The sequence below is a fragment of the Mus pahari genome, chromosome 4 (assembly GCF_900095145.1).
Source record: "Mus pahari chromosome 4, PAHARI_EIJ_v1.1, whole genome shotgun sequence".
NCBI lineage: Eukaryota > Metazoa > Chordata > Mammalia > Rodentia > Muridae > Mus > Mus pahari.
In genome coordinates, this window is record NC_034593.1 from 27,436,469 (window position 1) to 27,448,230 (window position 11,762).

Here is an 11,762-nt window from a genome sequence, read left to right on the forward strand (position 1 = left end):
AAGGTGCAGAGTTCAAATCCCAGCAACCACATGGTGGCTCACAACCATCCGTAACAAGATCTGACTCCCTCTTCTGGAGTGTCTGAAGACAGTATATATATATATATATATATAATTTCTAGGACAGCTAAGCTCTGTCTTGAATCAAAACAAAACACCCCCAAACCCCCAAATCCTAAACCACCACCACCAACTACAAAACCAAAAAACCCAAACCATCACCATCACCACCAAAACCTCATAATAATAACTTAACAACACACTTGAAAGACCTAGAAAAACAAGAAGAGATAATGGCCGAAAAGAATAGGTGAGAAATAATAATCAATCTTGGGGATGAAATTAATGAAAGAAATAGAAACAAAAACCAATACAAAGAATTAATGCATCAGAGAATTGATTCTTTGAGAAAAAAAAAGAAAAAGAAAAGAAAGAAATTGGCAAAGCTTTAACCAAATTTACTAAAAGATAGAGAGAAGACCCAGATTAATAAAATTACAGATGAAAGGGGAGACATTACAAAAAAATACCAAGAAAATTCAGAGAGTTATCTGTATTCCACTAAATTGGAAAGCCTGAAATGGATGAATTTCTTTATATATACAACCTACCAAAATTAAGTGGGGATGAAATAAACAATATAAACAGACCTATAATCTCCTATTGAAATAAAAGCATTAATTAAAAAGTTCCTAATCAAAAGAAAAGACAAGACCCAGGGCCCACGGATTCAGTACAGAATTCTTCCAGACCTTCAAAGAAGAATTAATACCAATACTCCTTAAATTATCCCACAAAATAGAAACTGAAAAAAAATATTGCCTAAATCTTTTTATGAAGCCACAATTACTCTGTAAACTGTACAGAGACCCAACAAAGAAAGAAAATTATGGATCAGTTTACCTTATGGGCATAGATGCAAAATTTCCCAATAAACTTGTAAATCTAATCAAAGAACACATCAAAAAGATTATTCACCGTGATCAAGTAGGCTTCATCTTAGAAATGCAGGGATGGTTCAACATATGAATATCAATAAATGAAACAAACCGCACAAGCAACCTGGATGACACAAACACAGGATCATATCGTTAGATTCAGAAAGGATGTCGAGACAATCCAACATCCATTCATGATAAAAAGTCCTGGAGAGATTGGGGATACAAGGGACAAACTTTATCATAATACAGGCAATTTACAGCGCGCCCATAGACAACATCAACCCGAATGGCAAGAAAAACAAGTATTTCCAGCAAAATCAGGACTTAGGTAAGGATGGCTGTTTTCTCTATACCTATTTGAAGGCTTAGCCAGAGCAATAAGACAACTGGAGGAGATTATTGGGATACAAATAGGAAAGGAAGAAATCAAAGTATTTTTATTTACAAATGATCTGATTTTATACATGAAAGACCCTAAGAATTCCGGTAGGAAACATCTATTGCTGATAAACACTTTCAATAACGTAGCAGCCTACAGTAAAATTAACACACAAAAATCAGCTTTCTTATGTACAAGTGGCAAACAGACCGAGAGAGAAATCAGGGAAACGGCACCTTTCACAACAGCTTCAAACAATGAAAAGATCATGGGGAAGCTCTAAGTAAATGAAAGAGTCATGCAGGGGGCTGGTGAGATGGCTCAGTGGGTAAGAGCACCCGACTGCTCTTCCAAAGGTCCCAAGTTCAAATCCCAGCAACCACATGGTGGCTCACAACCATCCGTAACAAGATCTGACGCCCTCTTCTGGAATGTCTGAAGACAGCTACAGTGTACTTACATATAATAAATAAATAAATCTTTAAAAAAAAAAAAAAAAAAAAAAAAAGAAAGAGTCATGCAATAAAAACTTTAGGATAGTGAAGACATAAAAATTGGAGAAGATATATCACACTCATGGATCAACATAGGAGTTATACTGCGAAAATAATTCCATTCTACCACAAGCAAGCTGATGCAGTCCCTACCAAAAATTCTAACAATTCTTCAGACAATTTGAAAAAGATCATTTTCAGCTTCATATGAAAACAGAGAAACCTAGGATAGCTAGAATAATACTGAAGAATAAAAGAACGGCTAGAGGTATCCCCATGCCCAGTCTCGAGTTGTATCACAGAGGTATAGTAACAGAAATGGCATGGTACTGGGATAAAGATGGATGCAGTGATTAATGGATTGAAGTGAAGATGCAGGTAAAAGTCCACACACCTGTGCGCATCTGATTTTAACAGAACAGTACACATAGGAGAAAGACACTATCTTCAACACACTAGAGAGCTGCATGGAGAAGAACACAAACAGATCCTTGCACAGAACTCAACTCCAGCTAGATCAAAGGCCTCAACAAAGGACCAAAATAACTGAACCTGACAGAAGGGAAAGCAGGGAGTAGGCTTGAGCTCATTGGCATAGGAAAGGACTTTCAGGACGGAACAGACAGCACGGGTGCTAAGGTAAAGCACAACCAACTCTGGTTTTGAGAAGCCCCAGGGGCTAAACTCCAGTTCCAGGAGGGAAACCACAAAGTCCAGGTGAGCAAACATCCTAAGGCAACATCTCCCCACCCCCAACCCCTTAGCAACAGTCAGTTAGGCTACAGTAGCAGGGTCAAGGTCCATCTAGATAACCTAAGACACCCTGTAGAACATAGACAACCCAGCCATCCTGTGTGTCAGGGGGTTCTGCCCCATGTTTGATTCCTGCAGATTATGCCAGAAATGTAGTTTTTAAAATATTAACTTGCTGGTCCATAGGGAAATTCCCCAAGCGTCCTGGCACCACAATAAGAACCCTGCACCCCAAGACTCAAGGTTGTCACTTCAAGCTCGTAATAAAAGCCCTTATGTGTTTGCATGGGAATTGGCTCCTTGGTGGTCTTTGGGGTCCCTGTGACTTGGACATAACACTAAGACCAACAATTAATAAAGAGGACCTTATGAGGTTAAGAAACTTCTACACAGCAAAGAACACCATCAATAAAGCAAAGAAGCAGCCCACAAAATGGAAAAAAGTTTGCCAATTATAAATCTGTTAAAGGGTTAGTATCTAATATATATATATATATATATATATATATATATATATATATATATATATATATATATATCCCAAAAGCCCACTACTATTACTTTGCCACAGGAACATAGCCATAAAATGACTCTTAATGACATATTGCTATACCCATAGATTAATGAATTACTCAGCCCTCATCAGAGATGCACCATATTTTAATGGATGGTAATTAACAGAGAGACCCACAAGTGGGCAGTGTGCAGATTAAAAGACTGAAACACTCAGTCCTAGTGGAGGTCTTTATCAAATCTCTCCCTTCAAGGCTCAGTACTCTTTGTGGAAGAAGAGGCAGCAAGATTGTAAGAGTCAGGTGGATGACTCCAAGGAAATAGCATCTTCCAGACATACTCACAATGTATGTGAGTTCATACATGTCTGAACTCACAGAGGTACATGTATGAACTCACAGAGACTGAGACAACATGCCTAAGACCTATACAGACTCAAACCAGATACAGTCCCAGTCCTGAGAAGGGAAAATGAGCATGAAGTCCTACCCCTGACTATCACTAGACTGTCTTGGATCTGCCAGTTCCTGAATAATGACCCAAAGAGTTATTTATAAAAGCTTGGGCACTATAGCTGAGCGCCTCCCAGCTAGCTCTAACCCAGCTAATTCTAGTTCACATCCTGCCATGTGGCCTATTACCTCTCATTCCGTCTGGGTACCTGTTTTCTATACCACCATGTCACCTGGTAAATTCCTGCCTCTGATTCTTCTCCAGAGACCCTCTCTCTCTGCCTGGAAATCTCACCTTTCCTCTTCTGCCTCAGTTATCGTCAGTCAGATGGTTATTAAACCAACCAGAAGCTGAGAGAAGTGCATGTTTACAAAACACTGAGGCAGATGATAATCCATAAATGCAACCATACCCGAGGCCAGCCAGTATTCAACCCTCGGGAGTGCAGAAATCAACGTTTGAAAGAAAGACAACCTTTACACAGTGCACAAAAAGATGACTCCAATCCCTGGCCTAGAAGCAATCATTGCCTGCTGGGAAAGGGAAGATCTGTTTTCTCCAATAAAATGTATATTAAACACACTCCAAGGCAGGCCGCACGCCCAGGAGTACTTGACAAACACAGAACAGACTCCCTGTTTATTCCTGGGCCTTTTGTTTCATGTTTGGCTATTTATTTAATTTTTTTGTCTTACTGTTTTTGTTTGCTTGTTTCTGGTTTTTTTTTTTTTTTTGCAGAGAGTGTGAGAGCAAGAAGTTGGACTGGGTAGGGAGATGGTAAAAACCTTGGCGGAGTTAGGGGAGGGGAAAGAATATAATAAAATACATTGTGTGAAAACAATTAATTTTAATTTTTTACACACATTACATCCCAACCACAGTTTCCCCTCCCTCTGCGAATCCCAGTTCTCCATACCTTTCCTCCTTTCACCTCCGTTCCCCTTATTAAAAAAAAAAAAAGACATCCCAGGGATATTAACTGAATAAAGCATAGCATAATAATAAGATAAGGTACAAACCCTGATATCAAGACTGGAAAAGGCTACTTTTGGCTCACAGGCGATTCTGCTAGGCTCTTCCCAGGGACCTGGCAACAGCTTGCTTCATCATCTGCTGCCATTGCTGACTGCCACCAAGTATGAGCCGGGTGCAGCCGAGTATAAAAGGACTCTCTACCCTAGCCCCACCTCTCCCCAGCCCCACCTTTCTCCTAAGAAAGTATTGTAGGGTCTACAAAGGTTTTTTAAGGTTGGCAGATGCACGTGAAAGGTTAAACGGTGACAAGAAAGCGATTTAAGATCTATAAAAGGAACAAAAATGTTCCGGATTTCCTCCCCTTGAAATGCTAACATTATGTTAGGCCTTTGAAAGTTCAGATGAATGGAGTTCTTATAAATTATTAGTCTAACACTGGCAAAACATTCCACTGTACAATCAACTATCATAGCCACAAATTCAAGATTTTAAGCTTCCTTCGGTTGCCTTTTAAGTATAGACACAAGGATGTTTCTCATGATGCTAACTGTATGTATACCCGGTCTTCTAAATAGAGACTGGAAGTCCCTCTCGCCCCTCCTGCTTCACAGAAGGGGTTTTGTCTTCCCTAAGCTCACCTTAAAGGGTGTTCATGCTTTTAACAAATTTATCTCTTATTGTGAACTTAAGAAGATTCTTAAAAACCTCAGGAAACCCACTCAGACCCATTTTCATGGGTCAAACAGACTCTATCTGGATAGGCACCCCTGTCCATCAATAGCCCGAGTTCCCCACTAAGTTGCCTATTTCATGGGACTCCTATCCACTCCCTGGTTTTGGGGACTCCCCTCCCCCAACTACCAAGACTATGGGCCTAAAGGTTTCAAATGTACACCTAACAGGTCCGGGTGTTTACTCATAATCTGCATCCAGGACGGGCGCTCCAGTCTAACCTCACAGACCGCTCCAACTGGGCCTGCACTTGCCTAGCCACAGATGGTTCCACGGGGTTTCCGGACAGCAGTGACACAGCCAGCTCTCCCAGGCCCTGACCAGTATCCCGATTCTCTTGGGTCTCCAAAGACAGAACGCCACCCCCCAATTCAGCAGCAAGTAGTCTATATAACACCAATCTGCTCCGCCACTACCCCTTCCTAGTTCATTATTTTTAATTAAGAAAGTAAGGAGGAATGTTGGGTTATAGACAGTTCTATCAGGCTTTTCCCAGGGACCTAGCAATAGCTTGCATCATCACCTGCCGCCATTGTCTGGTCTGAGGCAGGCGTGGCAGCAACAGTGACATATAAAAGGCCTGCTCACTACCCCAGCCCCCTCCTTTCTCCATCCCCCACTCTCTCACACTCTCAGTTTCCATGTGTTCTCAGCCAGCCTCTCTTCTCTTTCTGTTCTCCATCCTCTACCCTCATGGATCGGCTCCCATCTGTCCACCTCTATCCTTCTTTAGGTCCTCACTCCCCTCTTCCTTCAAATAAACTTTTCTTATGCCAGGTCAGTTGCATGGTACAATTTCTCAGGGAGACACCTTGGCATGGGCTCCCAGGTACACCCTTACCCCCACCTAGTGCTGCATTGTATTTCGTTAACAGCTACCCAGTAAAAGTAAAAGGGTCCAAAGCCCAGAAAGAAAAGACAGAGACAGCCCCCATTCCCACTGTTAGGAGTCCCACAAGAACACCGAGCAACACAACCATAACGTACACACAGAGGACTTGCTCATATCCATATAGGCTCTATGACTGTCACTTCAGTCTCTGGGAGCCCCTTTGAGCCCTGCTTAGTTAACTCTGTGGATCACACTCTCAGGGTGTCTTCTACCCTGTTGACTACGAGAACCCTTCCTGACACTCTTCTGTAGGGGGTCTCCTGGTTTTGCCTATTGTGTGGCTGTGGGTCTCTGAATCTGCTCCCCTCACTTTCTGAATGATGCTTCTCTGACGACAGTTGGGCTAGGCACCAATCTAAGAGTATAGCAGAATAGCATTAGGAATCAGTTCACTGCCTTTATTTATTTATTTATTTATTTATTTATTTAGCCAGTTGTATTTGGATCTATCCTGGGTCTCTGAGCTAACCAGCCTCTGGTTCTTGGTCATCCACACAGACTCAGGTGTGGGTTCTCTTTTGTGGTATGGGCCTCAAGTTGGACCAGTCATTATTTGGCCACTCCCACAAGTTCTTCCCACCCTCATCCCAGCACATCCTGCAGGCAGGGTATATTGTAGGTCCAAGGTTCTGTGGCTGGGTTGAAGTCCCAGTTCCATTGCTAGGAATTTTGCCTGGTTAGAGAAGACGGCTGGTTCTGACGTCATGTTTTCCCCCATTACTAAGAGACTTTGTTAGGGTCTCTCACATAGATTCCAGGGAGTTTCTACTACACTAGGTTTCTATATCATCTTCATGTGTACCCTCAATTTCAGTCATCTCTCTCAGTATTGCTCTCTCCACTAGACCTACCCCCACCACCTGAACCCTCCCGTTCCCATCCCTCACCATCACAGTCCACTTGCAAAGTCTATTCTATTTCCCCTTCCCAGAGAGATCCATGTGTCCCACCTTGAGCGCTCCTTGTGACTTAGCCTCTCTGGGTCTGTGGATTGTAGCACGATCATCCTTTACTTTACACCCAGTGTCTACTTATCAGTGAGAACATACATGTCTGCCTTTTGAGTCTGGGTTACCTCACTCAGGATAATTTTTCTATGTCCTTCCATTTTCCTGTAGATGTTATGATATCATTGTTTTTAACAACTGAGTAACATTCAGTTGTGTAAATGCACCACATTTTTTTTATCCACTCTTCGGTTAAGGGAAATCTGTTTCTGGTTATTACGAAGAAAGCAGCTATGAGCCTAGTTGAGCAAATCCTTTGGATATGCGCCCAGGAGTGAGTGGTGGAGCTGAGTCTTGAGGTAGAGTGACTCCCAATTTTCTGAGGCGCTTCCATATTGATTTCCAAAGTGGCTGTACAAGTTTATACTCCCACCAGAAATGGAGGAGTGCTCCCCTTGCTCTGCATCCTCACCAGCATGAGCTGCTGCTGGTGTTATGGACCTTAGCCCTTCTGACAGGCCTAAGATGGAGTCTCAAAGTAGTTTTGATTTGCATTTCCTTGTTGGCTAAGTGTGTTAAACATTGAAATGTTTCTCAGCCATTTGAGATCCCTCTGTTGACAGTTCTCTATTTAGATCTATAACCAACCTTTTTGTAGGGAGGGAGGGTGTTCAAGACATGGTTCCTTTGTGTAACCCTGGCTGTCCTGTAAGTCATTCTGCAGACCAGGCTGGCCTTAAATTCAGAGATCCTCCTGCTCCTGACTCACAAGTGCTGGGATTAAAGGAGTTTGCCACCACTGCCTGGCCACAAGTCCAATTTGTATCCTGTTGATCTCCTTCAGTTGTCTTATCACTCCAGTTAGACCTTAAATCAGTATATTAAATAAATATATAGAGAGTGGACAGCATTGCCTTGCTTCTGGTTTTAGGGAGAATGCTTTGAGTTAGTCACCATTTAATTTGACATTGGCTATAGGCTTGCTGTAAATTGCCTTTATTGTTTTTAGGTATGTCCCTTTATTCCTTATCTTCTCCAAAATTTTATTACGAAGGGGTGTTGAATTTTGTTAAGGTCTTTTTTTCAGCATCTAATAAGATGATCACATGTATTTTTCCTTTCAATTTGTTTATATGATGGGTACCACATTGATTGATTTTTTTTTTTTGTATGTTAAATCATCCCTGCATCTCTAGGGACAGAGCCTACTTGATCATGGTGGATGGATTTGGTTTGCAAACATTTTATTGAGTATTTTTGCATCAATGTTTATGAGGAAAAATGGCCTGACATTCTTTGTTTAATCTTTATATAGTTTGGTTATCAAAGTGACTATAGTTTCATAAAGTGAATTTGGCAGTTTTCCTTCTGTTTCTATTATGTGGAATAATTTGAGGGGCATTGGTATTGGTTCTTTTTTGAAAGTCTGGTAGAATTCTGCAGCAAAACTGCCTGGCCCCGAGCTCCCCTCCCCTCCCCTCCCTCCTTCTCCTTTCCTCTCCTCCCTTCTTCTCTCTTTCTTTTTTTCTCTCTTTCTCTCTTTTTCTTTCTTTCTTTCTTTCCTTTTTTTGGGGAGGAGGGTTGGGGGATTTTTAATGCCTGCTTCTATTTCCTTAGGGAATATTTATATTTAATTTTTTCTGCCTTAGTTTATCTTTTGTAAGTGGTATCTATGAAGAAAAAAATCCATTTCTTTTAGAATTTCCAATTTTGTGGGGTATAGGTTGTTAAATTATGATGTAATGATTCTTTGGATTTCCTTGGTGTATGTTGTATGTCCCCACTTTTCTTTCTGATTTTGTTAATTTGGGTATTCTCTGTCTGCCTTTTCTATAGTTTGGATAAGGGTTTGTCTATCTTTTTTTTTGTTGTTGTTGTTTTGTTTTGTTTTTTCGAGACAGGGTTTCTCTGTATAACCCTGGCTGTCCTGGAACTCACTTTGTAGACCCGGCTGGCCCCAGACATTCGCCTGCTTCTGCCTCCCAAGTGCTGGGAAGGTGTGCGCCACCACGAGGGCTTTAGGGTTTGTCTATCTTATTGATAGTTTCAAAGAACTAGCTCTTTGCTTCACTGATTCTTTGTATTCTTTGTATTGTTTATATTTTATTGGTATCAGCTTGCCGTTTGATTATTTCCTGCTGACTACTCCTCTTGGGTGAGCTTGCATCTTTTTGTTCTAGAGCTTTCAGGTCTGCTGAAGTTGCTGATATAAGATCTCCACAATTTTTTCCATTAACTTATTTATTCATTCACTTTATATCCCTATTGAAGCTCCCCCTCCCTTTCAGTCTCTCCCTCACATGGCTTCTCCCCCACCCCACCCTTAACCTCTGAGAAGGGCAAGGGCCCCTGGGTACCAACCCACCCTGGCACCTCAAGCCAGTGCAGGACTAGGTGCATCCTCTCCCACTGAGACCAGACAAGGCAGTCCAGTTAGGGGAACAGGATCCACAGGCAGGCAGCAGAGTCAGGGTCAGCTCCTGCTCCAGTCATTGGGGGAAACTCACATAAAGGCAAAGCTTCACATATGTGCAGGGGCCTAAGTCCAGCCCTGGTATGCTTTTTGGTTGGTGGGTCAGTCTCTGGGAGCCCCCAAGCACCCAGGTTGTTTAACTCTGTTGGTCTTCTTCTGGAATCCCTGTACCCTCTGGGTTCCAATTCTTCCACAAGTCTTTCTGAGCTTAGTCTTTATGCTGCTGTGAATTTTCCTCTTACTGCCACTTTCATTGGGTATATTGTTCCTTCATTTTTTATTGAATTCTAGAAAGTCTTTAATTTCTTTCTTTATTTCTTCTCTAATCCAGTGGTCATCGTAGGCTTTCTGTTTTTTCTATCATTGTTGAATTCTACCTTTAATCCATGGTGATCTGATAAAATATAAGGGGTTATTTCAATTTTGTTGTATCTGTTGAGGCTTGCTTTGTGACTACTAGATGGTCGATCTTGGAGAATGTTCTGTGAGGTGCTGACAAGAAGGTTGACTCTTTTGTGTTTGGGTTAAATGTTCTGTAGATATCTGTTAGGTATATTAGATTTATAACGCCAGTTATTTTCATTATTTCCCTGTTTTAGTTTTTGTCTTGACGACCTGTCCATTGGTAAGAGTGAGGTGTTGAAGTCCACCACTATTAATTTTGGGGTTCAATGTGTGATTTGAGCTCTAGTAAAGTTTCTTTGATGAATGTGGGTGTCCTTACACTCAGGGCATGGATGTTTGTAATTGAGATGTCATCTTGGTGGGCTTTTCCTTTGATGGATATTAAGTGTCCTTCCCCATCTTTTTAAAATTAAATTTGGTGGAAAATCTATTTTATTCGATGTTTGGATGGTTATTCCATCTTGCTCCCAGATCTGTTTGCGTAGAAACCATTTTCCCAGGGCTTTACTCAGAGGCAATGTCTACCTTTGCTGCTGAAGTGTGTTTCTTGCATGCAGCAGAGTGAAGGATCATGTTTTCACTTCCATTCTGTTATCGTGTGTCCTTTTTTTAGGTATTGAGTCTATGATATTGAGATATATTAATAACCATCAATTGTTAATTCCTGGTATTTTGATGGTGGTGGTAGTGTGTGTGTGTGTGTGTGTATACGTGCTTCCCTTCCTTTGTTTTGCTGGTGTTGGGTTATTTATTTCCTGTGTTTTCTTGGGTGTAGTTAGCCTCCTTGGGTTAGAGTTTTCCTTTTAGTACCTTCTGTAGACCTGGATTTGTGGATAAATAGTTTTTAAATTTGGTTTTGTTGTGAAATATCTTGTTTTCTCCATCTATGGTGATTGAAAGTTTTGCTGGGCATAGTAGTGCTTATATCTGTGGTCTCTTAAGAGTCTCCAAGACATCTGCCCAGGCCTTTCTGGCTTTTAAAATCTCTGTTGAGACGTTGGGTGTAGTTCTGATAGGTCTGCACTTAAATGATACTTGGCCTCTTTCCCTTTCAGCTTTTAATACTCCATCTTTGTTCTGTATATTTATTATGTGGTGGGAGATTTCTTTTGGTCCAATATACTTGGTGTTCTGTAAGCTTCCTATATGTACATAGACATCTCTTTGTTTAGGTTGGGGAACTTTTCTTCTATGATTTTGTTGAAAGTATTTTGTGGGCCTTGGAGCTGGGAATCTTCTTATTCCAGTTATTCTTAGGTTTGGCCTTTTCATTGTGTCCTAGATTTCTTGGATGTTTTGTGTCTTGAACTTTCAGGATTTAGCATTTTCTTTGACTGATATATCGATTTCTTCAATTTTATCTTCTACACATAAAAATGGATCTCAGGGAACAGGATGATTGTCAGTTCTGCTGGCTGTGCCCTATGTGACCTGACTGGTGGGAAATTGGTGAGGGGGAGGTCTAAGCTGGATGTTCCTGGAGCCTCCACAGGCCTCCTCAAGGAAGCGGGATGCTCCTGGGGCCCTACAAGGCTTCTCAGAAAGGCAGAGAGAGCCGTGGGCCAGACAATTGAGGTCAAGGTATAGTATGTAACTCAACTCAGCTGGCTGTGCCCCAGTTGGATCCAACTGACGGGAGATTGATGGTGGAGACATCTCTTCACTCCCATCTTAATTAAAAGGGACCACATGGAAACAAGTTCTCCTAGTTATGATAGTCAAATATCTCCTCTTATCTTTAAATTACAAAACCCCATCAAATATATCACCCAGGCTCAATATCCACTCTCTCTCCAAAGCCTCAG